Raw genomic sequence first — 12,468 nt, 5'->3', positions numbered from 1 at the left:
CATGAATTTAGCCTGCCAGCTCCAGACACCAGCACCTCCTCTTACTATACCTGCAAAACCAGAGAGCAAGGGAAAGTCACCTCCAAGCTGAAATGCTAAAGGGAGGTGTTGCCTAAGATAGGCTTTCTGGCAGTGGCAGTGAGCTCTCCCCTGGCTTTGGGAAGTCCCCAAGTAATGGACTGTATACGAGGCTTCACTTGCCAGCCCAGGTAAGATGACAGATCTGGACCAGTCAGTAGTTGCAAGCTTCTTCAGGTCTCTGGCAGTCTCACCTCGAAACCACCAACCAGCGTGCTCCTGATGGGAGAGCAGAAGCATTGGCTAGCCAATTTGTGTTTCCTCTATCTTCTATAGATAGTATTCTCTGTTGCCTGGCTTTTTAGGCATGCAGAGCTGAACTGTACCCCAAAAGCGGGTGGAGAAGTAGGGTCTGGTCTCTGATAACATCACCGTGATACCTAACGCTTGTCCGACTTGAACTGTGGCTTTGGAGGGCGCACACCACCCCAATCTTTTTTTTTTTTTTTTTTTTTTTTTTTGTTCTTTTTTTCGGAGCTGGGGACCGAACCCAGGGCTTTGCGCTTCCTAGGTAAGCGCTCTACCACTGAGCTAAATCCCCAGCCCCACACCACCCCAATCTTAAAGGCAGCTGTCAAGTGAGCTCTCATGCCTGGCTCCCAGCCCCCAGCCCCACTGCATTTCTGTGACAAAGCCCTTCCTACCACATTGTCTGCTGTGCCTGCAAGCTACTTCTACTTCTTTCCTCTCTCCTCTCATCTCCAAATTCTTCCTGCCTCTAGAAGAAATCCAGAATGCCAGCTTCGCACCGAGGCAGAGAGAATACAGTAGCCAGACACAGCAAAGCCACCCATTGGCAAGTCTGTATAACTACACGAGTGGGTCTTGGAAAACTTTGAGAGTTTGAAAACATGCCCTGTACAATCCCATCATCAAGAAATTTAAAACTAGGAAGGAAAAAGGTATTCTGTAGTGGATACAAGGACATGACGACATCCCCAAGACCAAGGTTGTCTAGTAGGGACGGGCAGATTGCAGAGGGCAGAGGGGGTTTCTGGAGAGCAGAAGATAGTGTAAGTGCTACAATCAGTACAGCTAGCCCCATCCATCAGCCTCTCTAGGTGTGTCTCAAGCACTTTTCTTTGTACATACTGTTACACGAGGATCACGGTAAGAACCCCCTTCCACAGCCCTGCTCTGGACACTATTCAGAACACTGGGCCTCTCCTCCAGAAGACTTTAGTGTAGAAAAAAACAGGATGGGGAGTGTCTTAGCTAGGGTCACCGTTGCTTCGACGAAACTCCATGGCCAAAGAAACTTGAGGAGGAGAGATTTACTCAGCTTCCACATCGCTGTTCATCATCAAAGGAAGTCAACACAGGAATTTAATGGAGCAGGGCAGGGACCTGGAGGCAGGAGCTGATGCAGAGGCCACGGAGGAGTGCTGCTTCCTGGGTTGCTTCACATGGCTTCCTCAGCCTGCTTTCTTACAGAACCCAGGAGCACCAGCCCAGGGACGGCACCAGCCACAATGAACTATCCCCCCCCCCCCAACCACTAATTAAGAAAATGCCCTTCAGGCCTGCCTACTTCGAATCTCATGGAGGCATTTCCTCACTTGAGGCTTCTCCTCACTGATGACTCTAGCTTGTGACACAAAACGAGCCAGCCCATGGAGCCACCAGTTTGAGGTTGGCAGGTGATCTGATCTGACCTAGCTGTGGAATTTTAGGGGGAGTTTGAGGTTCGTTTGAGACAAGGTGTCACTCTGTAGCCCAGGATGACCTGGAACTTATGATAGACAGACCATGCTGGCCTTCCACCAGTCCCCAGTCTCCTAAGGAAGGATCTTGCTCCATACTTCAGGACCCACACCTCTGGTGAGACGGCCTAGGCATGGCTGCTTATCTGTATGATGTGGTCATCTGGCAGTTACCTGTGACTGCATCGAAGTTGCCAATCCCAGCAATAGCAAGCAGCGTGAGCGAGCGAGCGAGCTTCTGTGAGATCCACATTAGGCTGGTAAGCCTGGTGGTTTCTTGCCCTCCTGAGGGACCACTGGGAAGGAGAGTGCTGCAGAGCCAGTCTAGGGGATACACGGAGCCAGTTGGGAAAGTAGTCTCTAGGGAAGTGAGTGGCACTCAGGCCTGGCTGAAGACAGAAAGAGGGATGTGGCAAGGCTAATGTCGTCAAACCGCAACTGGCTAAGACAGGCATTGTTCCCACTTTACAGACGAAGGACGGAGTCTCGGGGAGGTCGCCTGTATCATATCAGGCAGAGTCAGCACTGTACCTCCAGTCTACCTGATTCAAAGGCTGTACCTGGTCCTGTCATCCGCAGTGGATAGGGACACAAGAGCACTTGGGAGCTCGTTGGACACCAATGGTAGAAGTCAGGAGGCGAAGGGAGAGGTCGGTCGAAGATGACAGCCAGCCAGAGTCTGCTGTGATCAGTCAGTTGGGCATTAGTGAAAATATGCCCAGGTCGGGGCTGAGGAGATGGTTCAATGGCTAAGAGCACTGACAGTTTTTCCAGAGGACCCAGGTTCAATTTCCATCACCCACATGGTAGCTCACAACTGTAACTCCAAGACGTGCCATGCGTGCAGGCAAAACATCAATGCACGGGGTTGGGGATTTAGCTCAGTGGTAGAGCGCTTGCCTAGCAAGCGCAAGGCCCTGGGTTCGGTCCCCAGCTCTGAAAAAAGGAAAACGAAAAAAAAAAAAAATCAATGCACAAAAAACAAAAATAAATAAATTAAAAAGAAAAGAAAAATAAGCCCAAGTGGAGAAAAAGGAAGAGTATGTTTGAGGGGATGAGGGGAAAAAAAAGCATTCATTTCAGCTTGATACAGTCTACTTCAATAAATAAAACTGTTTGGTTAAATAAAAATGAACCAGGATTAATTCTCTGCCTAGAACCTCTGCTCTGAGGCCCCAGTCCCTACATTCCAGAATACCTCACCACCGCCACCTCTCCCTTCCTGTGTCCTCATGTACTGGCCTTTTTCTGACTCAGTCCTAGGTTTCTAAGCTTGTGTCTCCCGTTGCCTAGGACAGTTTATATTGCCGGTTACCCTGGCAGGATATGGAATCACATGGAGACAAAGCTCTGAGCTAACCTGGGTATGAAGATCACCTTACACGTGGGCAGAGGCCCCCGACAGAATCGGCTGAGCAATACTCATCTCTCCCTGCATCCTGACTACACATGCAGCTTGACAGCCGCCTCACGCTGCAGCGGGCCGGACCCTCGCACCAGGAGCACAAGCAAACTTTCTCGGTTGCCGTTCTCAAGTATTTTGTCACAGACATTTGGAGGATAACTAGTTCACCGATCCATCCGGTTCCTCAGAAGTGGCCCTGGCCAGCTCGTTCTAATCTTCCCAGCTTCCTCCCCCTTTTTTGGGGCAGCCCTTCAAAGATAGGAGCCCGAGGTAAGGGGAGCTCACTTTACAGGTGCAGTCTCTGCAGTTCTTAGGCCCCCGAGCATGGCCCACCCTGGCCTTCGTGTGTCTGTGCTGCAAATCCTGACATCTTTAAAAAGAGGCCCCGTGGATTGCACCAGGCTCACAGACTTGGTGGTTGTCCCTGTACATATGTCTGCATTGCAGTGCTGTAGGCCAGTGAGTGACAATCCCTCCCTTCCGTGAGATGCTGTGTCATTTCCAGCCGGGAGGAACTGCAGCTTTTAATCACAGGGAGACACAGGGAGAACACAAATACGCTTCCTTTGTCTGTGAGATCCACTGTTTTATGTGCAGTTTTATGTTTCTTCCTGGGTAATAACTTAGGGGGGAACCCTTGGGAACACGACATAGGAGTAACAAATTATGGGCCATTAACTGTGCCTAATTGTTTCTTTATGGCTTACAGTGGAGGCCTGTCTCAGCTGCTCTGGCACTCCGTTACAGGTAGTGAAGGAAGGTTGCTTAAATGCAGTCTGGAGCGCCTACGGGACAGAGGGACAGAGGGACAGAGGGACAGAGGGACAGAGAAAGGAACCACAGGGAATCCTGGAACCACCAAGGCCTCACCCAGTAACAAGACCTCTAACCAACTCGGGAAATGGAGCCACTTCCGAGGTCCCAGCTCCTTCTGAGACTCACAGAAGTTGGTCTCACTCGCTTCTCTCTGGGCTCCAAATCTCTGCCAATCCCGCTTGGCTCACCAAACCTTGTTTACAACAAGGCTGGGGGTGTGTTTCAGTGCCAGTGCACTAATTTAATAGTCATGGGGCCTTGGGTTCAACCCCCTAACCCCCTAACCCTCCCAAAAGGAAATTGCCTCCCCCCGCAAACCTTAAAAACATTTCCTGCTAAGAAAAATGCAGAATATGATACAATACTTATTGTCACAGCCTTTCACACTCTCAGCAAAGCGGCATGGTTCTGAGAGAATAGTCCCTCAGAAGCACTTTAATATCAGTGCTCAGTGAGCATGAGATCCTGAAAATACACTTATTCCCAATTTCCAAAGACAGAGCCAACCAATTATCAACCCAGACTGGCTGTTGAAGGCTTTTAAAGACCCATCAGTCCATCCCGTTTCTTCCCGCTGAGTTAGTGGGTTGACACGCCTCCAACTGCAGAATCTAACCCTAAGTTTTGGATTGCCGCAGCTCACCATCCCAGCGCCGCTCTGACCCCACGCCCTCCCCACTGTTCCGTACCAGGTTCTTTCTCCCCGGTGTTTTCTCCTGGCCCCTCCATACAACTTGCTTGTCTGTGAATCTAGAGCCACCATTGCTATTAGCCCTGAAGGATCCAAAGGAGGAACAGACAGACAGACGTTCTCAGGGACACAGGACTTCCACCAGGAGGCAAACCTTCCCCAGGGAAAGCCTCTGACTCTGAGGCCAGAACACGGTCTCAGGGCCCCAGCAGGGCTTTGGTTCATTTTCTTTTCTTTTCTTTTCTTTTCTTTTCTTTTCTTTTCTTTTCTTTTTTCTTTTTTTTTCTTTTTTCTTTTTTTCGGAGCTGGGGACCGAACCCAGGGCCTTGCGCTTGCTAGGCAAACGCTCTACCACTGAGCTAAATCCCCAACCCCTGGTTCATTTTCTTGAAGGTCACAAAAGTGGTAGATAGCTGCTTTACACCGTAATGTTAGCACTTGGGAAAGCTAAGGCAGGAGGGCTGCTGTGAGTTACAGGACACTTTAAACTGCTGAGTGAAACCTTATGTCAAAAACCAAACCAAACCAAACCAACAGAAAAATAAGAAGCAGGTAGGGAGAGAGGAGAATGGGTAAAGGAGGCAAGTAGGCAGTGGACGTTTCAAGTCACAGAGCAAGAAGGCATCTGTGCTGGGGGAAGATGAGCTTGACCGAATAGAGCATGTTTTTATCCAAGTAACAGGCAGCATAGAAAGGGTGTGGGGCAGCACAGAGAGTGCTGCATGCAGCAAAGTGCTCCACACAGAGCTTCCAGGAGGCACTGGGCACTCACAGGGGATCCTAGGAAGTACTTGGACAACAGAGGGAACAAGGCCAGGCCTCTGTCATGAATACTGGCTAACAGAGGGCTTGCTGCTTCCTATAGACATATAGATGTCCTGTGGGGGGGGGGGGTCAGAGGACGAAAGAGAAAGACACAGAGAGAGAGAGACAGAGAGAGACAGAGAGAGACAGAGAGAGACAGAGAGAGACAGAGAGAGACAGAGAGACAGAGACAGAGAAAGATAGAGAGACAAAAAGAAAACAAGAGAGGCAGACACACACAAAGAGAAAGAGAGAGAGACAGAGACAGTGACAGAGACAGAGAGACAGAAAACAAGAGAGACAGACAGACAGAGAGACAGACAGAGAACAAGAGAGACAGACAGAGAACAAGAGAGATACAGAGAGAGAATGTTCCACATAGCATAAGGACAACATGTAATTGATTTCTCCCCATTTGTAATGTGGGTTCTAGGTCCTTGGGATCAAACTCAGGTACCTGCTGAAAGTCTTCATTTTGAAGAAGACTTTCTCCAGCGGGCTCTCTGAGGAAGCTCAGGAGTCAGGGGGAGCAGGGACAAGGCAGAGAGTGAAGGAGAGGGAGGCCAAGCTTAAGCTAAATAAAAGCTGGGGAGAGGGACTGGAGAAAGGGGAGCTGGCATGAGATGACTATCACTGGAAAGTGCATGTGGCCTCAGAAACAAAGCTCTTCTCTGACCTACTCCCCAAGCCTCTCCCCTTAGGCAAGCCACGGGAACAGAAGTCACTCTCCTCAGAGCAGGATAGAAATCAGAACCTCTTTGCACAAAGTCTACCTTAAAACTAAAACCACCTTCCATCCTTCCCTGCCTTTCTAAGAACTGTCTGCAAGGTGTTTCCCTGTGGTGTTTGGCTATAAGTGGTACAAAGAGTGCTGCCTCATGCCCTGGAGCAGACATGCTAGAGCTGGGTGGCCAAGAAGAACCAGAGCAGGAGACTGTTGTCCCAGTCCACAGCCTGCTTCTACCAGTTCACAAATAGTCCAAGTTCTCTGTGGCTGCCCACGCCTCATGGAGCCTAAGCATGAAGTCGGATTCTTCACCCTGGGTCCTCAGGTCCTGATCTGAGGCCTTCTTGTCATGGAAACTGATGGAATAAATGCCATTCCCCTTTAACCTGTCCATTGCTGGCTTTACTTTGTCAGATTCAAATATCAAACCTTCAGTGGAAAGTTTGAACTTCCTGCAAGAACCAAGAAAGAAGGAAGATCAGGAGAGTTTGGTATCAAAAGCACCAAGGAGGGACTGGGTATGCCCAATGGTAGTGCACTCATGAGCTTACAGAGGCTGTGGCTACCAGCAAATCCTGCACAAATGAGGGGTTGACAGTCCTTCATTGGTGGAGGACAGCCATGTGAAGCCTCACCCTTCTCTGTGAAGCTGTTGGCGGTTAATGGCGGCTGGTGAAGGGAAGTCCTTCAGTGGTGTAGCCACTGGTAGGTTGCTCTGCTTGGTAAATAACCCCTCACCCTCCCACATGCAAGCAGCCCAAATTAAACACACACACACACACACACACACACACACACACACACACACACACACACTCATATACACTCATGTGTAAAGGTAACTTTTATTCACTTGATATAATTGTCATCTAGGAGGTTTACTGCCTCGGTCTGCTAACCCAGGCCTAGTCCTGGGAAGCTTTTGGCCTCCATACAATCCAATCTGGGCCTAGAATGTTTTCAGCCTCTGAGGCTTACTGCTGAGCTCCGGCTGGCTAATCAACTCAGCTGCTCTGGCTCAAAATTCTTTCCAAGCTGACTAGTTCAGTCTGACTTCTCTCTTGGCCTCTGACTGAATTGCTCTGCTTGACTTCGAACTAACCCTAGCAATCTGTTCTGATCTTGTGGCTCCTTCTCATTCTCTGTGTTCACCTGTATCAAACTTGTTCTCTCTTCAACCAGTCTCTGTACAACTGTCACAGTAAAACTGCCTCTGTTGTAAGACCCCAAAGTGGCCTTACCTCAGAAGTGCAACCCACAGAGCACAGATTGACAAAGTGACCACTGCAATAGCATGAGGGTATAAGGTTGTTAATCCACGTACGTGGGGTTGCTCATCCATGCAGGGAGAGGCAACCCCAAACCCAAAAAGCACACAACTTTTATTCTGTTACAGAGGGCAGACTTCAGCAACAGGGTTAGCTGGCCTATTCTCATTGGTGGTACACAGGACAAAGGATCCGGTCAGGTATTGGCTGGCCTGCTCAAGGGGCTGTTCTTGGATCAATTAGTCACTTTCCTCATCCAGCCCTACACCTGGCCTTGGAGAATCACTGGGAAAGGGCTAAGTTGACACGTTCCTTGGGGGGCGGGGGTGGTGAACTTGTTGGTCAGGCAGGGTCAGGATGACATCTTGTGGTTGTTCTCAGAATTTACCACAGAGAGGGGTAGGGGGAACAGTTGTTTTTGTTTTGGCTAGTTTCCATTAATGCTGGTCACTCTGACCACCAAGACCTTGCTCCTGTATTCCCAGAACTTCATTCTTACAGCTTTGTTTCTTGTGTCTATGAAACGTTATTTCTTCACCTCCTTTCTTTTCTCCGCACTGCCCCTGGTACTCCTTTCCTCTCTTTTCTTGTGAGAGTTGGGCAGATCCTAATCTATCAAATCTTTCTCTGATTCATCACTTTGTCTGCCACTCAATTAGATATCACTTTCAAGCACTGCTGTTTCCTTCCACAAACTAACTTTACCTCCATTGTTTGGGATTAAAGGTGTGTACCAAGGGTGTGTCTGCATTCCAGCCGGAATGGTGTGTGCTAAAGGGTTGAGCCACACCACATCTAGAAACAGTTTTTTTCCAGTAAACACCATCTCAGGATTCACAGTGTGATTGAATATCCTGTAACCAGCATGCACACACACTCATACACATGCAAACACACATACATTTACACAGTCACACACATGCATGTTTGCACACACTCTTAGACACACATGCATGTAAGCGTGTATACACTCATATGCACACACACATACACAGGCACTCAATACTCACACATGCATGTACTTGGATGCACACATATTCACATACATGTATATACACACACACATAGGATGCAGCTTGCTGGAAAGGAGGAGGGCAAGCTGGAGTTTGGAGGGGATGGGGAAGGTAATAGGGAGTAAAATAACCGAAATCTGCATAATATAAATAAGATCCTAAAAGAATAATAATAAAGGGGGCTGGAGAGATGGCTCAGTGGTTAAGAGCACTGACTGTTCTTCCAGAGGTCCTGAGTTCAAATCCCAGCAACCACATGGTGGCTTACAACCATCTGTAATGGGATCTGATGCCCTCTTCTGGTGTCTGAAGACAACTACAGTGTACTTATATATAATAAATAAATCTTAAAAAAAAAAGAATAATAATAAAAAGTATATCCTCTGAAGAATGTGTACTGCAAAAGGCAAAGGAGGAACCAAGTGGGGAGGGAGGAGCTGGGTGGGGAGGGTGGAGCTGGGTGGAAAGGGAGGAGCTGAGTGGAAAGGGAGGAGCTGGGTGAGAAGAGAGGAGCTGGGTGGGAAGGGAGGAGCTGGGTGGAAAGGGTGGAGCTGGGTGGAAAGGGAGGAGCTGAGTGGAAAGGGAGGAGCTGAGTGGGAAGGGAGGAGCTGAATGGAAAGGGAGGAGCTGGGTGGGAAGGGAGGAGCTGGGTGGGAAGGGAGGAGCTGAATGGAAAGGGAGGAGCTGGGTGGGAAGGGAGGAGCTGAATGGAAAGGGAGGAGCTGGGTGAGAAGAGAGGAGCTGGGTGGGAAGGGAGGAGCTGGGTGGAAAGGGTGGAGCTGGGTGGAAAGGGAGGAGCTGAGTGGAAAGGGAGGAGCTGAGTGGGAAGGGAGGAGCTGAATGGAAAGGGAGGAGCTGGGTGGGAAGGGAGGAGCTGGGTGGGAAGGGAGGAGCTGAATGGAAAGGGAGGAGCTGGGTGAGAAGGGAGAGGAGGCCATCTAGAGCTTTGAGGCCAGAGCTGTGAGCAGCTGCAGCCACTGCCAGAAGAGGTATAGAGCAAGCGTAGACCCAGTGTAAAGATTTGTTTTTAATCAAAAACAAAATGCATGTTCCTGGTAACTCCAGCAAGGCCACATCCCTGCTCCCACCTAAACAAACTCTAACCACTAACAGTAGAAATAATCCGTCTGCCAAATCCCACTCCATCACTGGGACTTTGGTAATGGCTGCCCCATAGCTTTTTCCTGCCACCACAATTGACCAATCAGCCTATATGTCAGCTCTCCTGTTCTGTCAGCCGCAGTGCTCTGTTTGCTCCATTCAGGTATCACTGTGTAGCCCAGGCTGGTTTCAAACAAGTAATCCCCTTGCCTCAGCCTACCAGTAATTACTGTCAAGAGTTGGAGCCTGGGCCCTGGCATCCCTAACAAGCCACCTGCCCTCAATTAAACATCAAGCAGAGAAAGAGTTATTCAATGTGGCCACTTTGAGAAGAGGAACAAAAGAAGATGTCTGGTGACCCCGTCCAACCCACCCGCCCCCACCACCCAGCGCATCTAGACTCACCTGTGGGGTCCTGGCAGGAGGCTGAAGTTTAAATGAGGGCTAGTTGTGTGCATGACCAGGCTGGTCACGGTGTAGGCCCACCGTCATCATGTCCCTGCTCCAGGCCCTCCTGCTACATGGTCTGACACATCTCTCCCCGGGAGACAAGTTCCTCCTCTAGCAGCTTCAGCCTTTTTGAGATTCCTGAGTTAATTCCCTGGGATCCATTGTTTTAAGAGTCTGGAAGCCAGAGGGAGGGCACAGTGTCTCTGGAGTGCCTCCTTCTACCCAGGATGGCGCACAAGTGGCTGTTGTAAAACCCCTACCCCCACCACTCCACCCCCCCACCCCATCTCCCCACCCCCCCACCCCCTTCACTGCACAGCCCTCCATGACCTAGAAACACCATTCCCATCTGCTCGGCAGCAACAGCAAGCATTCATTCACCTTTGACCTTTGCCACCGAAAGGCTACCACAGTATGGGAATTCAGAACAGAGTGGCTGCGTTTTCTGCTGGAGGAGCTGAAATTGTGGTGTTATTAGGTCCCCTGCTCCTGAGGCCTGGGCCCTCCTAGTCCCTCAGGTGGTTGGATTCCTTGCAGTGTGGTCCTTTTGCTTCAAAGGCCATATGAAGGGATCTCCCCCTAAGGCAAAAATCACCTCGACTAAAATCCTTTTTGAAGCCAAAGCCCTATCTGCGTCAGTGCTTTTAAAGGGTTCACTCGGTTAGGGGAGGCCATCTCAGGGTGGCTGCTTTGGTGGTGTGGCAGGGTGGGGTGTTTTCTTGTTTTATTTATAATGAAGAGCATTATTTATTTTATTGTTCACTTAAATTACAAACCAGCTGGGTGTGGTGGCGCCCACATTTAATTCCAGCACTTGGGAGAAGGCAGAAGCTGTTGGACCTCTGTGAGTTCAAGACCAGCCAAACTGTGAAATTTGGGACAAATCAAAGTTCCAGAACAATCAAGGTGACGCAGTGTGCACTTACCTCAAAATAAATAAAAATATTAAGATTGCCAACCAAGGGGTTGGGGATTTGGCTCAATGGTAGAGCACTTGCCTAGCAAGCGCAAGGCCCTGGGTTCGGTCCCCAGCTCCGAAAAAAAGAAAAGGAAAAAAAAAAAAAAAAGATTGCCAACCAAACTGGGCTTCACGTATCTCAGTGGTGGAGTCCTTGCCTTTAAGACCCTAGATTTACTCTCAGCCTTGAGAGAGAGAAAGATGAGAATATGAAACCAAGCCTGTGCCACCTCTGCTGGCCCATGGACACAGCTGCTTGGTAAAGCCTGCGCATCCACCAATCCTGCCCACACCTCAGGAGGGTCACGTGTGGGTGGTCACGAGATTGCCCGTCACCGGACAGTGTTCACTCAGCCTTGGTACAGTGACAGTCCAGTGCTATCTTATGGGCTAACACTCTTCTGCATGTTCTAGGACAATTTTAATTGGAAGTTGTGAAAAGTGTTGTTTCTGGGACTGAACAATAGTCACATTTTAATTTTTTTCAAACGCGCATATATCTTTGTAAAAGAAAAAAAACTTTTTGGTGACTTAATGTCTCTCTGAACTTTCTGGGCTTGGCTTGGTTTTGTGCTAATCCATCAGCAAGGCATTCAGTTCAAGCTCCAGCACCTAAAAAAAAGAAGCTCTGAACTAGGAATAATTTCCTGCAGTCCTGGGGGCTGGGGTAGGACTCGAACTCACGGCCTTGACTGAGCATGCTCAGCAAGTACTGTACCACTGAACCATGCTCCCAGCTCACACTGTTCCCTCGGAAGCCCTCGCTTAATGATTGGAGGTCTCACCCAGGCTAGAGTAGCCTCGCACGCACTACGTGGTTCAAGATGGCCCTGGATACCTGGTCTTGCACTGCTCCCTCCCTAAGGCAGGGAGTCTCCATGCCCTAAGGAGAAACCACGTGACCGGACGGAGTTCCTCTGCACAGGGGATTTGCCGTTTCCTTTGCTGATTTACACTGTCATTTATTAAAGTCGAAGTAGATGCCTGTGGTGTTTACTTCATACCAGGGTTGTAATTCAGGGCTGACACGCTAATACTGCCAGGCTTGCGGAGATGGATGGCTCTGTCTTTACATATAATCATCTCCCCGATAACCCTGTGCCGTATCATCTTTTCTAATTCATAGAACAAATTTGACATCCTACTTCATTTTTGTTGCTCAAAGGACTCCATTTTGCCATCGGCATCATTTGCAGTGGTTCGAATGAAAACGTCCCTGATAGGCCCATAGGGAACGCCCCTATTTGAAAGAAATAGGAGGCACGACTTTGTTGGAGTGGGTGTGGCCACTGAGGGGTGGGTTTTGAGGTTTCAGACGCCCAAGCCAGGCCCAGAGTGTCTCACTCTCTTCCTGCTGCCTGCCGATCCTGAATAGAACTCAACTACTTCTCCAGCACCACGACTGCCTGCATCCCTCCCTGCTTCCCACCAGGACAATAATGGACTAATCACTC

Source organism: Rattus norvegicus, chromosome 14 (assembly GCF_021556685.1).
Source record: "Rattus norvegicus strain SHRSP/BbbUtx chromosome 14, alternate assembly SHRSP_T2T, whole genome shotgun sequence".
In the NCBI taxonomy this organism is placed as follows: Eukaryota; Metazoa; Chordata; class Mammalia; order Rodentia; family Muridae; genus Rattus; species Rattus norvegicus.
The sequence above is the reverse complement of the archived record's forward strand: the minus strand, read 5'-3'. Positions refer to the sequence as shown.